Source organism: Canis lupus, chromosome 8 (genome assembly GCF_003254725.2).
Source record: "Canis lupus dingo isolate Sandy chromosome 8, ASM325472v2, whole genome shotgun sequence".
Classification (NCBI taxonomy): domain Eukaryota; kingdom Metazoa; phylum Chordata; class Mammalia; order Carnivora; family Canidae; genus Canis; species Canis lupus.
The window spans coordinates 30,329,866-30,342,930 of NC_064250.1; the positions used below are offsets into that span (position 1 = coordinate 30,329,866).

The window sequence follows — 13,065 nt, forward strand, 5'->3', positions numbered from 1 at the left end:
CTGCATGAATCATTTACTATAAATCCAGATGTTTGCAAAATGAAAAACAGGCCAAGCCCGTGACCTTGTGAACTAATGTAAGGACTAGTTAAAATATGATGGGAGAATAAATGTCATGGAATTTTTTTTTAAGTCATGAAAAGGCCATTTACCTATCTACCACCTTAAAAACACATAGGAGATATAAAAATATTTAAAATTTTATTTTGAACTGCCATCAAACTGCTTAAATTTTTTAGCAACCAAAGTTTCAATTATTATAAATCAGGAGCACAGCATGAGTGGCTTGTTATATCATTGTGGAGAGAAAAACACTTTGTTAAGCTTGTTTCCAAGGAAATGAAACGCTTTTCAGACATGTCATTAACGCTCATAAAATTCCCCCGGAGCCAAGTAGAGGGCAGATGTTATTTTTCAGAATGGTCACAGACCATCAATAGGAGGAAATCTCATTTAATTGTTTGAGTATTTATTTGCTTATTTATACTTCAAGGAACTAATTTAAAAAAGGAGTCTGAGGTGATCTGTATTATTAAAGCACATATCAAACAACATAGAAGGAACCTACAGTTTAAAAATAGTAATACGTGAAATGCATGCAGAGAATGAACCTATCACAAACACAGAGAATGAACCTTTCAGAAATGGAGGCAAAACACCAATAAAGTGGACATTGGCTGTCGTTGTAAATTCATGAAGCAAAAAATCCTGAATCCCCTAAGGCCCCTCCTCAACTTGTACTACCCCAGAATTTATTTCCATGCTGGCCCAGCACATTACCAGTGCTCAATATTCCACCTCAACTTCACCTGCTCTAACCCCTTCTCCTATACACCACACTCCCAGTCATATTTCCAAATCCCAAATTTTCTCCGAACCTTCCCTGAGCTGTCCCACTTTGTTACTGGATGTTTAAACCACTATTCTTATCATCTGCTCATCACTACTGTTTTCTGGGAAACAGCATCCCCACCTACCAATGCATTCCCACCTATTACTTCTGTCCTCATTCTTCATATTGAATCCCTCTGCCTCTAATCTGCTTACCCTGCCCTTAGGCTTACAAGAATATCCCCTCCCTACCCAAGAAATGTACAGATCATCTTGGAAGCATAAAAGGCACCAACAACAGCCCAGTTTTAACCACTTTTTTGCCTAACGTAGATTGAACTACGAAAGAGCCTGGGAGCCCTTGAAAGACAATTCTGAATTCTGCACTGTGTTCCCTCACAGAATCACTCATTAAGTAAATATTTATTGAACAGTGTTGGGTGAGAAACTACCTTGACATAATGGTAGCCCCCAAGTGCGCTACCAGGCAAGCTCTCCCAGGGGTCATGGAACAGAAAGGCTCTCAGACTAAATTAATATATTTGAATCACATGGTTCCATTAAGTGAATTTAAAGCACATAGGGAGAAGTAAGGGAAAAAAGATATGGTGTAAGTTATCACACTTAGGCTAGAGTACAAGCAGGTGGGAAGAAACTACATGACCTGAATTGTGGGTTCCCCCTTCCCTGTGGATGGTATTGGTGTGAGGATCAGAGTTAGTATGGGCAAGAGGGCCCATCAGGCGCAGATGCCTGGATTCAAGGGCATGAACCTGCTCTATCAGAGCAATCTTATCTGGCCATAGCTATAGTTTGGCAATTAGTCTATTGAACAGCCACTGATTATATTTGTACTTCTTGGGTAGAGGATACACAGGCCAAAATAGGCATATCAATGAGTATCAGATGAAAACCTCAGAAATATTCAGTATCTTCTTATATTCAATGTATCTAAAGATTTAGTAACTACTTGGTCTACCCCCTTTCTCTGTGCATTCACACAAATATGCTCTACTTAATTTGTCGAACTGCTTACTCTATGCTTAATACATCTTAATGAGTTTCATCCACTACCATCCACTTCCTTCTACAGCAGAACTGAACATTCTCAAACCATACAGCAAAATGCACATTAGGAGCAGTTACTGTATTTCCAGCTCTGGGAGCAGGAAGCTAATACACAGAGCAGGAAGTAAATGCTCAGAGAACGAGCACTTGGGGACACAGGCAGGAAAGACACCGTAGTGGGGTTGCTATGTGAAGTAAGACTTCAAAACTGAGTGGGATCTTCCCTGGAGAAGCAGATGGTCTGGGCTTTGCAGACAGAGGAATGAATGACTGAGAAAAGGCACTGAGGAGTGACACGGAGTGGTGCCAGCAGCACACTAGACCATCAGGTGCAAAGTTAAGAACAGGTGCCTGGAAGCTGGGGTTGGAGAGGAGACAGGGGACAATAGAAGGAAGCTCCATACCAAGCTGGAGTTGGATGTCATTAAGGAAAAGATGGGCAGCCACCCATGAGGGCTATGTGCCAACTCGGAGATCCCAGCCAGGGTTGCAGGATGGAGACTCTGGTAGCCACCAGTGAGGTTTCAGAAGTGGTGAAAATCTAACATGGCACAGGTCAGAAGGGTAGAAGGCCCTGCATCCAGCAGGAGGAAGAGCATGGTTGAGGGAGACCCACCTCACTACATTCTCTCTGCTGCCACAGATCATTGTGGGCTGTTTGTCAGAACTGTCTCAAAGTACAAAGAGGTTTTCACCTCTTTTCCAGCAGCTGATGGATATCTCACCCAGTGGTGGACAGTGTTCTACACTACGTCATTCTATATTACCATTCCTGTTTGGTTTCTTGGGGGACAGGGGTCAGACTCAGAGCTCAGTTTTGACTCCCCAAAGGGGCTCCTTTGTTCCACTCACTACAGATAAACACACCCCTTTTCTGGGCCCCTTTTCAACCAGAGCTGATTAGGTTCTGTTTATATTTGTGATAAATGGGTAAGCATATCCCAATTTCTCTAACTATCCACTGATAGACTCATAAGAAACTAACTAGTCAATAAATATTTATGAATTATGCATAGTATGCTTCCTAGTTCTTCAAGCCAGCTCAAATTGCAATGAAATAATCCATTTTCTTATTCATTCACTCAACATCCTTTGAGCCCCTAATGTGTGAGTGGCACATGTGTTTCACACAGTGATTCACCGTCAGGCCAAGTAGGCCTGTGTCATATAACATAGGTTAAGTAAATCAGAGATGGATGCACCTTAAATTAATAAAGCTTAAACCTTAGGGCACCTCTCTAAAATAGATACTTTCTAAGATCCTGGGAAGGAACTTAGCAAAAAGCTTACATAGTTGTATGTTTTATGAAATGTGCAAATGTGTAATATTTAACTGCAATTGGCTTAAGTCCATTTTATATTTCCATTTTGGCTTTCCTTCAGCCACACTTACCCTCAGTTTGGCTGTTTTCAGAGTGGCTAGAGGCATTTTGGGGATCTGGCTAAGAAGTTAAATTGGGGGTACATTCGTGTTTAGCAGGAAAAATGTATGTGGTTCACAGTCATTTTCCATGGATATTTACATCATTATTAGCCATCCCAGTGTAGGACTTCTTCTAGGAATGCTCCTCTGCCCATCGTGCTGACTAGCTCTGCATCAAGACAACAGTATAGGCCAGAGGTCATATCATAATCTGAATATGACCTACTGAACCCCATATCCCAAGTATGTGAATCATGGGAGAAATAAGGTTTGAGATATAAGGAGCCAGAACCCAGACCATGGAAAACTTTTCAGTCATCAGATGTGTAAAACTGGGTCCTTTAGATGGGGAGGAGACATGGACAGGCTCATAGGATACATTACTGCCAAGGTATGCCAGGCCTACTCTGGAAGTGTTAGAAAACTAGAAGTGATGTAGACCTACCAAGTGGAAAAAAAAAAAAAAAAAAAGGAAGGAGGCACTAAATGGATAGGGATGAAAAAAAGAGAAGAAAAGATGGCTTTGCTCACCTGGGATAATTTTATGCTCTTGCTGAACTAACTGACACAATGCAGCCTTGGTATGTAAGGTTTTCTTTAATTCTTGAATAGGATTCTTGACACCAAATTATGCCCAGTGGTTGGAGTCATATATATATATATGGTCATCATTTGTATCTGTGGCTTTGACTTTTTTACACACGTCATTTGGTGCCCTGTTTCTTGGACTCTGAAACCAAAAGAAAAGTCTCTGGCCTCAATTCTGGAGTCATGTTGGCTGAATGCCACAGCTTACTTTTTTAAATGACTCTCTAAAAATGTGTCTATAATTTTACCAACCAAAAACCTACCTCTGCTTTCCCAGAGGCATGTACCTTCATATTTAGAATACATTAACACATGGTCTTCTCCACTCAGTCCTCATCCTGGAAGCCTTCTCCATCAGAAGACTGCTGGGTGCACCAAATGGCAAGACCAAGTTTTCAGGCTACTTTGGAAAGTTCAGTCCTTCTGTGCTACCATGGGCTCCCAGAGCATTACCAGCCAATAGCTGCAGGCCCCCTGTCCTCATAATGGGGGAACATTATTCATGCTATTCATGTAGCTATGATGTATATGCCTCAGACGTCTAAGGAAAGCAGATATAGCAGAAACTTGCAATGGTAATGAGTGGGAAGTACAGTCTAAGAGACTGGAGACATAAAAAGCATGAATAACCACAGTTGCCTAGATGTTGCCTAGATGGATAATGATGCTTGATGGAGTTTCTTTCTTGCATATCTTCAGTCCCATTCTGGTGGACAGCACTAGAGGAGGCAGTTCTTTACACATACATCGGTGTCATTTAGGATGAGATGCTTTAGGCAGAAAGCCTGATTCAATAGCTTCAACAAGATGGAATTAATGGTCTCACACAACAAGAAATCAGAGAGGTAGGGTGATTCTAGGACTGGTTAATTCAGCTGCTCAACAATTTTTTCTACTGCACCATCCTCAATGGGTAGTGTGATCTTCCAGGTGGACTCCCCCTCATGGTGTGAAGATACCATGTAGCTTCAGATAATACAAGCCTAAGGCATTGTCTGGAAGGTCAAACTATAGCTTCAGAATAATAGAAGCTGAAGACATTGGAATGACAAAATGGGTTGGCTTCCTCTCACTTTTGTCTTTTTCTAAAATCAGGCTTATAAATAAAAATAAGTTACATACAGTGAAATTCAACAGTTTTAAGTGTACAACGTTGTAAGTTTGACAAATGTATACGGTCATGTGACAACCAAGATGTAGAACATTTCCATCATGCCAGAAAGTTCTATCATGTCTGTTTGTAGTCAATCTCCTTCAACCTTGGCACGTGACAACTACTAATCTAATTTCTGTCCTTATAACTTGCCTTTGCAAGGATGTCATATAAATGGCATCATATATGATGGAGGGTTAGCCATTTGTGTTTGGTTTTTTTCACTAAGCATAATGCATATGAACTCCATCCATATTGTTGCATATATCAGTGATTTGTTATGTTTTACTGCTGAGTCGTATTCCATTGTGTATATATACCATAATTTGTTTATCCATTCACCAGTTAAAGGACATTTGGGCAGTTTCCAGTTTTAACTATTATGAATAAAGCTGTTGTAAACATTCACAGACAGGTCTTTGTATAAATGTATATTTTCATTTCTCTCAACTAAATCCTTAGGAGTGGGATGGCTGAGTTGGAAGGTTAAATGGACACTGCTTTGTAAGCAAGAAAACTTTTCCTGGAAGTTCCTTATGTGTCTTATTGGTTAGAATTGAGTCACATTCCCCTGTCTAAACCAATCTCTGGCAGAAATAACAGAAAGAAACTCATCAAAATCCACCTTCATGGCTATAGGGAAAGTACAATCTTGCCTAACCATATAGTTTCTCATGGAAACAAAATCCAGGCTCTTCCACAGGAGAGAAGAAAAAAAAACAGGTTTAGGCAGGCAATCAATGGTGACCCACACAGGAACCACCCTACCTCTGGACTTCTTATATTAGATAATTAGTTCCTTATTCTGTATGCCACTTGAATCAGGTTTTCTGCTCAAAGCATCCTAAATGGCCTTCATATGACTGCCTATAGCACTTATACCATCAGAGGGGACAGTCATGACTTGTACCTCATAACCATGGGGTCCTGGCCACAGCACATTGGACTACATGCTGTCAGTGACCCATAAGGGGCTTGTTGAGGTGTTTCAGTCTCAATTTGGCTGAACTGATCACATAGTCTCTGGGAGAGTTTAAGCTCAAGACAGAGGGAAATAGGCAGTAAGTATAAGAATGGCAGCAGAATCAGGAGATCAACACAGAAAGAGCAAGAAGAAGGTATGAGGGAAGGAGAGTGAGGCATACCATGTCAGAGTGAGAAAGAAGTCTAGAGTGATGAGAATAGCAGCATTGGAGATTAGCAGGGTCATTAGTAGGACCCAGTCATCAGGTTAAGGAGCACTGGCCAGCACTTCTAAGAGAGGGTAAGAGACTCACTCTGTCACTGGTTTAGACAGGGTAATATGACTAGCTGCTGTGGCTCTAGAAAAGTCCTCTTTTTGCTGACACTGCTGAGATGATCGCCAGTCTCTTTGGTTTCCCCAAGTGTCCATATACAGAAGCTACCACCTGAGATTACTGGAGGTATGCTCACCCCAAAATCTTCTCATCACAATGTACCCAAATATGCTCCTGAAGGCCAATGTATACAATGAAAACTTGGCCACAAATATGGCAACAATCATGTCCCTCCTGAGTACCGCCAGCTCCCTGAGAGGGGCAGAGATTAGTGCATGTGACAGGACAAACCAGAAGTCCTTGAGGGCTAACTCTGAGTGGGGCACCAACTTCACACAGGTTAACTCACTGAATCCTGAAAACACTATGATGTAGGTAGTATTCTTTTTTCCATTTTTTAGATGAAGAAACCAAGGCCTACTGCTAATAGTTTGCCCTACCAGAGAATGGCAGAGCCTATGACCAGGGACCCTGATAGGGACAGAACATGGAGAAGGCAAGGGCCTCTCAGCCCCCACTGCAAGCTGAGGAGGACACCTGGCTAGACAGGGACTCCAAAAGCAGGACCGTCAGGATCCCAAACTATACTGTATGCATGCATATTTCAAATCATCCAGCCCAAGAAAAATGTCTCCCTCTTCAGAGTTCTGGCCCAGGGATTGAATTGGACCTCAGGCCAAGAGGAAGCAAGCAATATAGACTTGAGGACTTGTTCCCTAAGGCCTCATGACTTAAAATGTGAACTGTGGCCCAGCAGCATGGGCATCAGCTAGATGCCTGCTTGATGCACAAGATCTCAGGCCCCACTGGAGACATAGTAAATCTACATGTGTGTTTGGCAAGACCCACAGGAGCTACATATGTACTTAAGATTCTGAGATGCTCTGTTCTAAAGAGGCCTGGAGTCTTTAAAACAAGGGACAGAGGTTGGGAAGAGAAGAGGAGCCAGACTTTCTCACATTTTACCCTAGTCCAAACCTTACTGGCCAGTATATTTTTCAGACCTTGTATTTAATGTCAGGATATATCCACCTCTGCACCGTGGGGTTGGTATCTTGAATGCCCACTTAACAACAAAAATGGGAATTATTTTTTCCTTATGAATTGCTTTCCTAAATCTCTTATATGTGTCTCATCTATTCATTCCCTGGCTCTGTGTGTTTTTGTGTGTGGAAAAAGCAGAGCTTAAATGTCAGAAGGAAGGGATCAGATTCCCTAACCTCTTGCCAACCAAGAGCACATTTACTAGTCTCTTCCCTCCATTAAATGTTAAATGATGTTTATGAAGCACCCACATGGGCCTGGAGCTTTTCTCGGTGCTTGGGGTTGCCAGGTGGCCGACATAATGGCATTACCCTTTATTTGAACTTTCTACTCTGGTGTTCTTGGAGGCTCCATAGGAACATGAACAGGCTCCTATATAAAGTAAGAACCAAGAAGGGGGATATATACAACACATGAGAAGTAGCTGCCGATTCTTAATCAGGTAAATCAGGGAGCTATGACAGGTCAGGTTCATGTCATCTCAGTTCACCCCCATCTGCCCTGACAGCTGTCTTCAACTTCTCTGGCCCTCAACCTACCCTGGCTGAACCCTGCCAGCTCCTTACTGCTCAGAGGAAAACTGGACAACCCATGAGATACTTAAAAGGGTATCAAAATAGGCCAACATTTCCTATTAAAATATCACCAATTCCACATTGGGGTTCATGATTTTACAGTGAGGAAGTATGTTGCCAACCAGAGCTGGCCTGGAAAATCTAGATCATATAGTCACTACAACCACAAACTAGATAAGTATAAAAATGGGCATTTTATTCTAACACATGAGGAAAGAGATAGGCTTCTTTAAGGATGAATTGCATCCTCTCTTAGGTGTCTAAACTTGAGATCTTTCAACATCTTGTACAGTGTATCAAATGCTATGTGAACTCAGGGTGGGTAATTATCTTCCTATCATCACCAGGAACTGAGATATATAATATATAAAATAGACTGTTACATCCTCCTGCTCTACAAGCACCATTAGTAAACTAAGCATCTACTCCAGAAAAAGCACACGGAGAGTCCTTCCCAGAAACTCATCTGCAGAGAAGGCAGGAAGGAGGAGGAGGGGAAAGCTTGCAGACCACCAGACTCTTGCCCTCCTCTCTCTTGGAATCTGTGGCTTGAGTTCAGGAAAATGCTTTCAAGCCAGTAATAATGAATCCAACACCACATGAATGAGATTTGCAGGTGTGAGTGGGAGGCTGCAGGGGCAAACCCAGACAAATGGGAACGTGGGGAAAAGAGGATTTCTGTGGCACAAGCAGAAGCAAAAGTTGCACTTGAATGAGCAAAAATAGGACTGGTGCCTCTTCCTGAGGGAGGGCGCATGGGTCACCCCCAGAGGCAATGTAGAGCTCTGAGCTGCACAACCCTGGTGCTGCTGTCAGTGAAGGATGCAACAGGATGAGAGACTGCCTCATCAGATAAGAAGAGTCAGAATTGTCTGATGACGTGAAAAGTCTGCCAAGCCCATTGGCTCTAACACCACAGCTGCCCAGGGAAGGAAGTGGTCTTGATAGGTCAACCTCCATGAAAGCAAATGAATGAGGATGCCTTGGTGGCTCAGTGGTTGAGCCTCTACCTTTGGCTCGGGGCATGATCTCAGAGTCCTAGGATAGAGTCCCATATTCGGCTCCTGGCAGGGGGACTGCTTCTCCCTCTACCTATGTCTCTGCCTCTCTCTCTTGTTTCTCGTGAATAAGATAAATAAAATCTTAAAAAAAAAAAACCAACAACAACAAAAAAGCAAATGAATGGATAAGCCAAAGGCACAAATGTTTGCCGCATATCACGTAACAGGCACCCGGTAATTAGTTACTAAATGAATGGGTGAATGAGCCAATTAAAGTTTTAGAGCCAATCATGTAATCCAGGAACTGTACCCATTCATTCATTTGTTCATCCAGCACATACATTTTGAGTGCCCATTTTCTGTCTTGAACTAGGCAACAAGGCATCAGTGAATAAAACAGAAAAGGTCTGCCCTCCAGAGCTTTTAGTGAAGAGACACGGACAAATACACATATAAGCAAATAATAGTAAGATAATTTATAACCAATAGCAAGTGCCACAGAGAAACTACAATGCAGTATTAGACTAGAGCAGAAGTCGGCAAAGTTTTTCTTGAAAAGGCCAGAGAGAAAATACGAGTGACGGGAAGAAGTGAGGCTCTACATGGAAAGGGACATTTGAGCTAAGACTAAAATGAGAATAAAGAACCAGCAGGCAAAGAGAAGAGGGAAGAACATTCCAGGCACAGAGAGGAGTGGTACAAAGGCCTTAGAGAAGGGATGAATTTGACATGCTCAGGAAACACATAGATGGTCAGAGTGGCTAATGTACAGTGAACAAGAGAGAAAGTTGTAGGAGATGAGTGCTTCTTGAAGCACATGGTCTTAAATCAGCTTATAACAATAAAAAATACATATATCCACAGTGCTATACACCATAGACAATTGTTGAATGGTCGTGAGGGGAGATGGATCTAGAAACTTCTATGTTCTCACTAGGTCATGGTTTGGAGATGTAAGGATCCATATAACACTAGTTTTTGTCCTTATCAGCCAGGTATTGAAGCTTCCTGCTTGAGAGGCACACATTGTACACTTTGAGTGATAGACATGTCTCTGGACCAAACAGATTCTGACTTCACTGGCCCCGGTTTCTCTTCTGCAGATTTCTTTACTGCTCGAGATTAGTCCTTCTTAGATTTTAAACAACAGCACCTCTCTGGGAAAAAGGTGGGTGAAGCAGCTCACAAAATGAAATTGGTTTTGTTTGGTTTTGTTTTAATGCATAATGGCCACTTCAGGATTTACAATGATAGGAGTAGTATAGATCATTTGATTCCTGGATTCTAACCAACATGGGTCAGCCTAGTGCCTTTTACATGGCAATTTTGATATAATCTCATTAAAACCATATTATCAGAAATCTTCTTGAATTCTGTATTCAAAGGGAAAATGGACAACTCCATCTATCAACCATACACCAAGACAACCATGGCCACCACCAAAAACTGAGTGAAGCAGTTTCTTGGAAGCCCCTGCCACACCTTCTCCATTGCCTACTACTCAGGGATAGAGCAAAAGGGGGTGAAGGGAAGCCAGGCCAGGTGAAAGGAACTTCTCTTTGCAGCATATTGTTCAGATTCTTTGGCTTCTGGTCCCTACAGCCTTTGGACCTGAGTCAATTCCTGTTCTTGTGGAAACTACACAGGTCCATATTTTACCCTTCACATGTGGATTTTTTTACTTTGTCAAATAACATTTCTTGCACAAAATTAAGGCACAGAATAGCATCTCAACCCTTCAGATCCCCAATTGGGGGGCAAAGCAACTCAGCAGTTTTCACGTCCTGGCAGCATCAAAAGAGCATCTGCATTCAATTACCACCTTCCCCCCCTGTTCTCACCATCCTTTGCTTAAAAATGGCTAACTTATTTTTTTCTCTCATACCCTTGTAAAAACACATGCACACAGCAACACACACATGTGCTCCCAGGCTGAAATCACAAGTGCCAAAGCTCTGCCTGGAGAGAACGTTTATGACTGGGTTACACATCCCCGAAAACAGGGGTTTATAATGGAAACACTGACAGATCATTAACTATAATAGCATAAACCAAGGCACAGAATTTTCACATTGTCTCCATTTTGTTTGTGTCAGCAGGATTTCCAGACCAGAATCTGGTTGTAGCTCATGAACTATGCCCTAATATGTAAGGCAAATTTGAGGGCAAGAGGACAGCCCAGAGAAAATGGCTCAGGACATGCAGAGTCCTCAGGTGCAAGATATTCTGTGATGTTTACATTTAGTGATGATCACAGGAATCTCAGCATGGAGAAGCCACCATCTGCTCTTGAAGCTTAAATCCTTATGAACTATTCATCTCAAATGACCGATTTCTCCTTGCCCCAAGTGTAACTTTTACTGATATAAAGAAGCAACGAGGGGCCTGTGTCTCAGTAGGTGGAGCCTCAGACTCTTGGTTTCAGTTCAGGTCACGGTCTTGGGGTTGCAGGACTGAGCCCCGTCTTGAATCCCACAACCAGCCTTGCGTCCAGCTCCACACTCAACAGGGAATCTGCTTGGGATTTTCTCTCCCTCTCCCAATGCTCCTCCTCTCTCTCTCTCTCTTTCTCTCTCTCAAATAAATAAATCTTTTAAAAATAATAATAAAGAAGCAACTTAGAGCAACAAGCTAGCAGTTGATAGATCAAAACTATTCCCCACCAGAGCTTGGTTCTGTCTGGTTCTTGTGCTCTCCTACAAGGAGAGTAATCCACTAACTTCATCCCCAGGGCTTAGAATATTGCCGGATGTATAGTAAATGCTCAATATATATTTGGTGCTGCATGCATAGATGGGGATGGATCAGCGAGCTAATGAAGGAATCAGCAAATAAATCTCTACTGGCCTCAGGTTTCTCATTCTTGGTTTAATAAGATCAGTTATTCTCAACTCTGGTTGCACATTGGAATAACTTTGAACCTCTTTTTAGAAAGTACTAATACCTAGATCTTATCCAAGATCAAATAAGTCAGAATCTCTAGATATGGGACTTGGGCATCAATAGTTGGAAAAACTCCCCAAGTATTCTAATGTAGACTAAAGGATTCTAAAATTCCTTTCTGTGTTTAGAATTCTATAGACTTTGAGTCACCCGGGTGGCTCAGTTGGTTAAGCGACCAACTCTTGATTTAGGCTCAGGTCATGATCTTGGGGTTATGAGATCAAGCCCCATGCAGGACTCTGCTCTGGGCATGGAGCCTGCTTAAGAGCTTAAGATTCTCACTGTCTCCCTCTGCCTTGCCCACCTCCCTCTAATAAAAGAAAAAGAAAAAAAGAATTATATAGATTTTAACTAATTTGGGTCATAAAATTCAAGGCCTGGAATTTGTTTCTCCCCAGCTGAGAGAGATAAGAGGAGTAAAATGACACCAAGAAATTATATTTAGGAAATAATGATCATTCATTGGTTTCCCAGGTGCCAAGCACTATACATTGCATATGTTACCTCAGATCCCTCTGACAGGTGATGTTATCTCATTATCCCTGTTTTTCATATGAGGAAACTGAGACTCAGAGAAGTGAGTCATGCAAGGCACAAGGAGTTACCCAGGGAAAGACAGACAGCCCAAGCTGTCACTGGGTGTTGTCAGTCAACTCCTTTTCAGAATTCAATGGCACTGAGCATCAGGCAAAGATTTTATTGTCAGGCAGAGTGGAAGAAGAGAGAAGCGAGAACTTCAGAACACACCATGTGAAACTGTGAGGTTTGGGGAGGAAGAGTTCCCTCCCAACCCTGTTCTTCTCTACCTTGAGAAAGGACAACCCAGTCTCTCCCCCAGGCCCCAGCCGGCTGTCAGAGATGAGCCCTGATAAAGGCCCCGGGCCTCCTCCTTGAATTCCTTTGTTCCAGAACCCATCCCATTAGAAAAAGGTCACACATCTTTGGCCCCTTTTAATTTCAGGGGTGGAGAGGTAAAAGCCCAGTCGGGGAAACATGTGCAATTATGAGCAATTACTTAAACGGCTTTCAGACAAGCCTTGGCCCTCCACCAGCAGGCAGAAGGGCCGGCGTCTGGGTTTTGTAGGCCAGGAGAGAGGGTAAGAAGGTGGGGGTGGAGGGGGAGGGGGAGGGGAGACAGCAA

General features: G+C 42.5%; 1 protein-coding gene across 47 annotated transcripts in view; it reads right to left on the reverse strand.

Moving 5' to 3' along the window:
* The window catches only part of BMP4 (bone morphogenetic protein 4), a 348,264-nt gene that overhangs the window by 252,486 nt on the left and 82,713 nt on the right, over positions 1-13,065 (reverse strand). For 4 of the 47 annotated variants that reach the window (XM_035719863.2, XM_025443597.3, XM_035719862.2 and 1 more), the window contains exon 1: positions 4,174-4,337. The exons of the other annotated variants lie outside the window; for them this stretch is intronic. The gene's annotated coding sequence lies outside the window, so the exon portion shown is untranslated. Of the gene's footprint in view, positions 1-4,173; positions 4,338-13,065 lie in introns of those variants that run through there. 47 annotated transcript variants of the gene reach the window in all.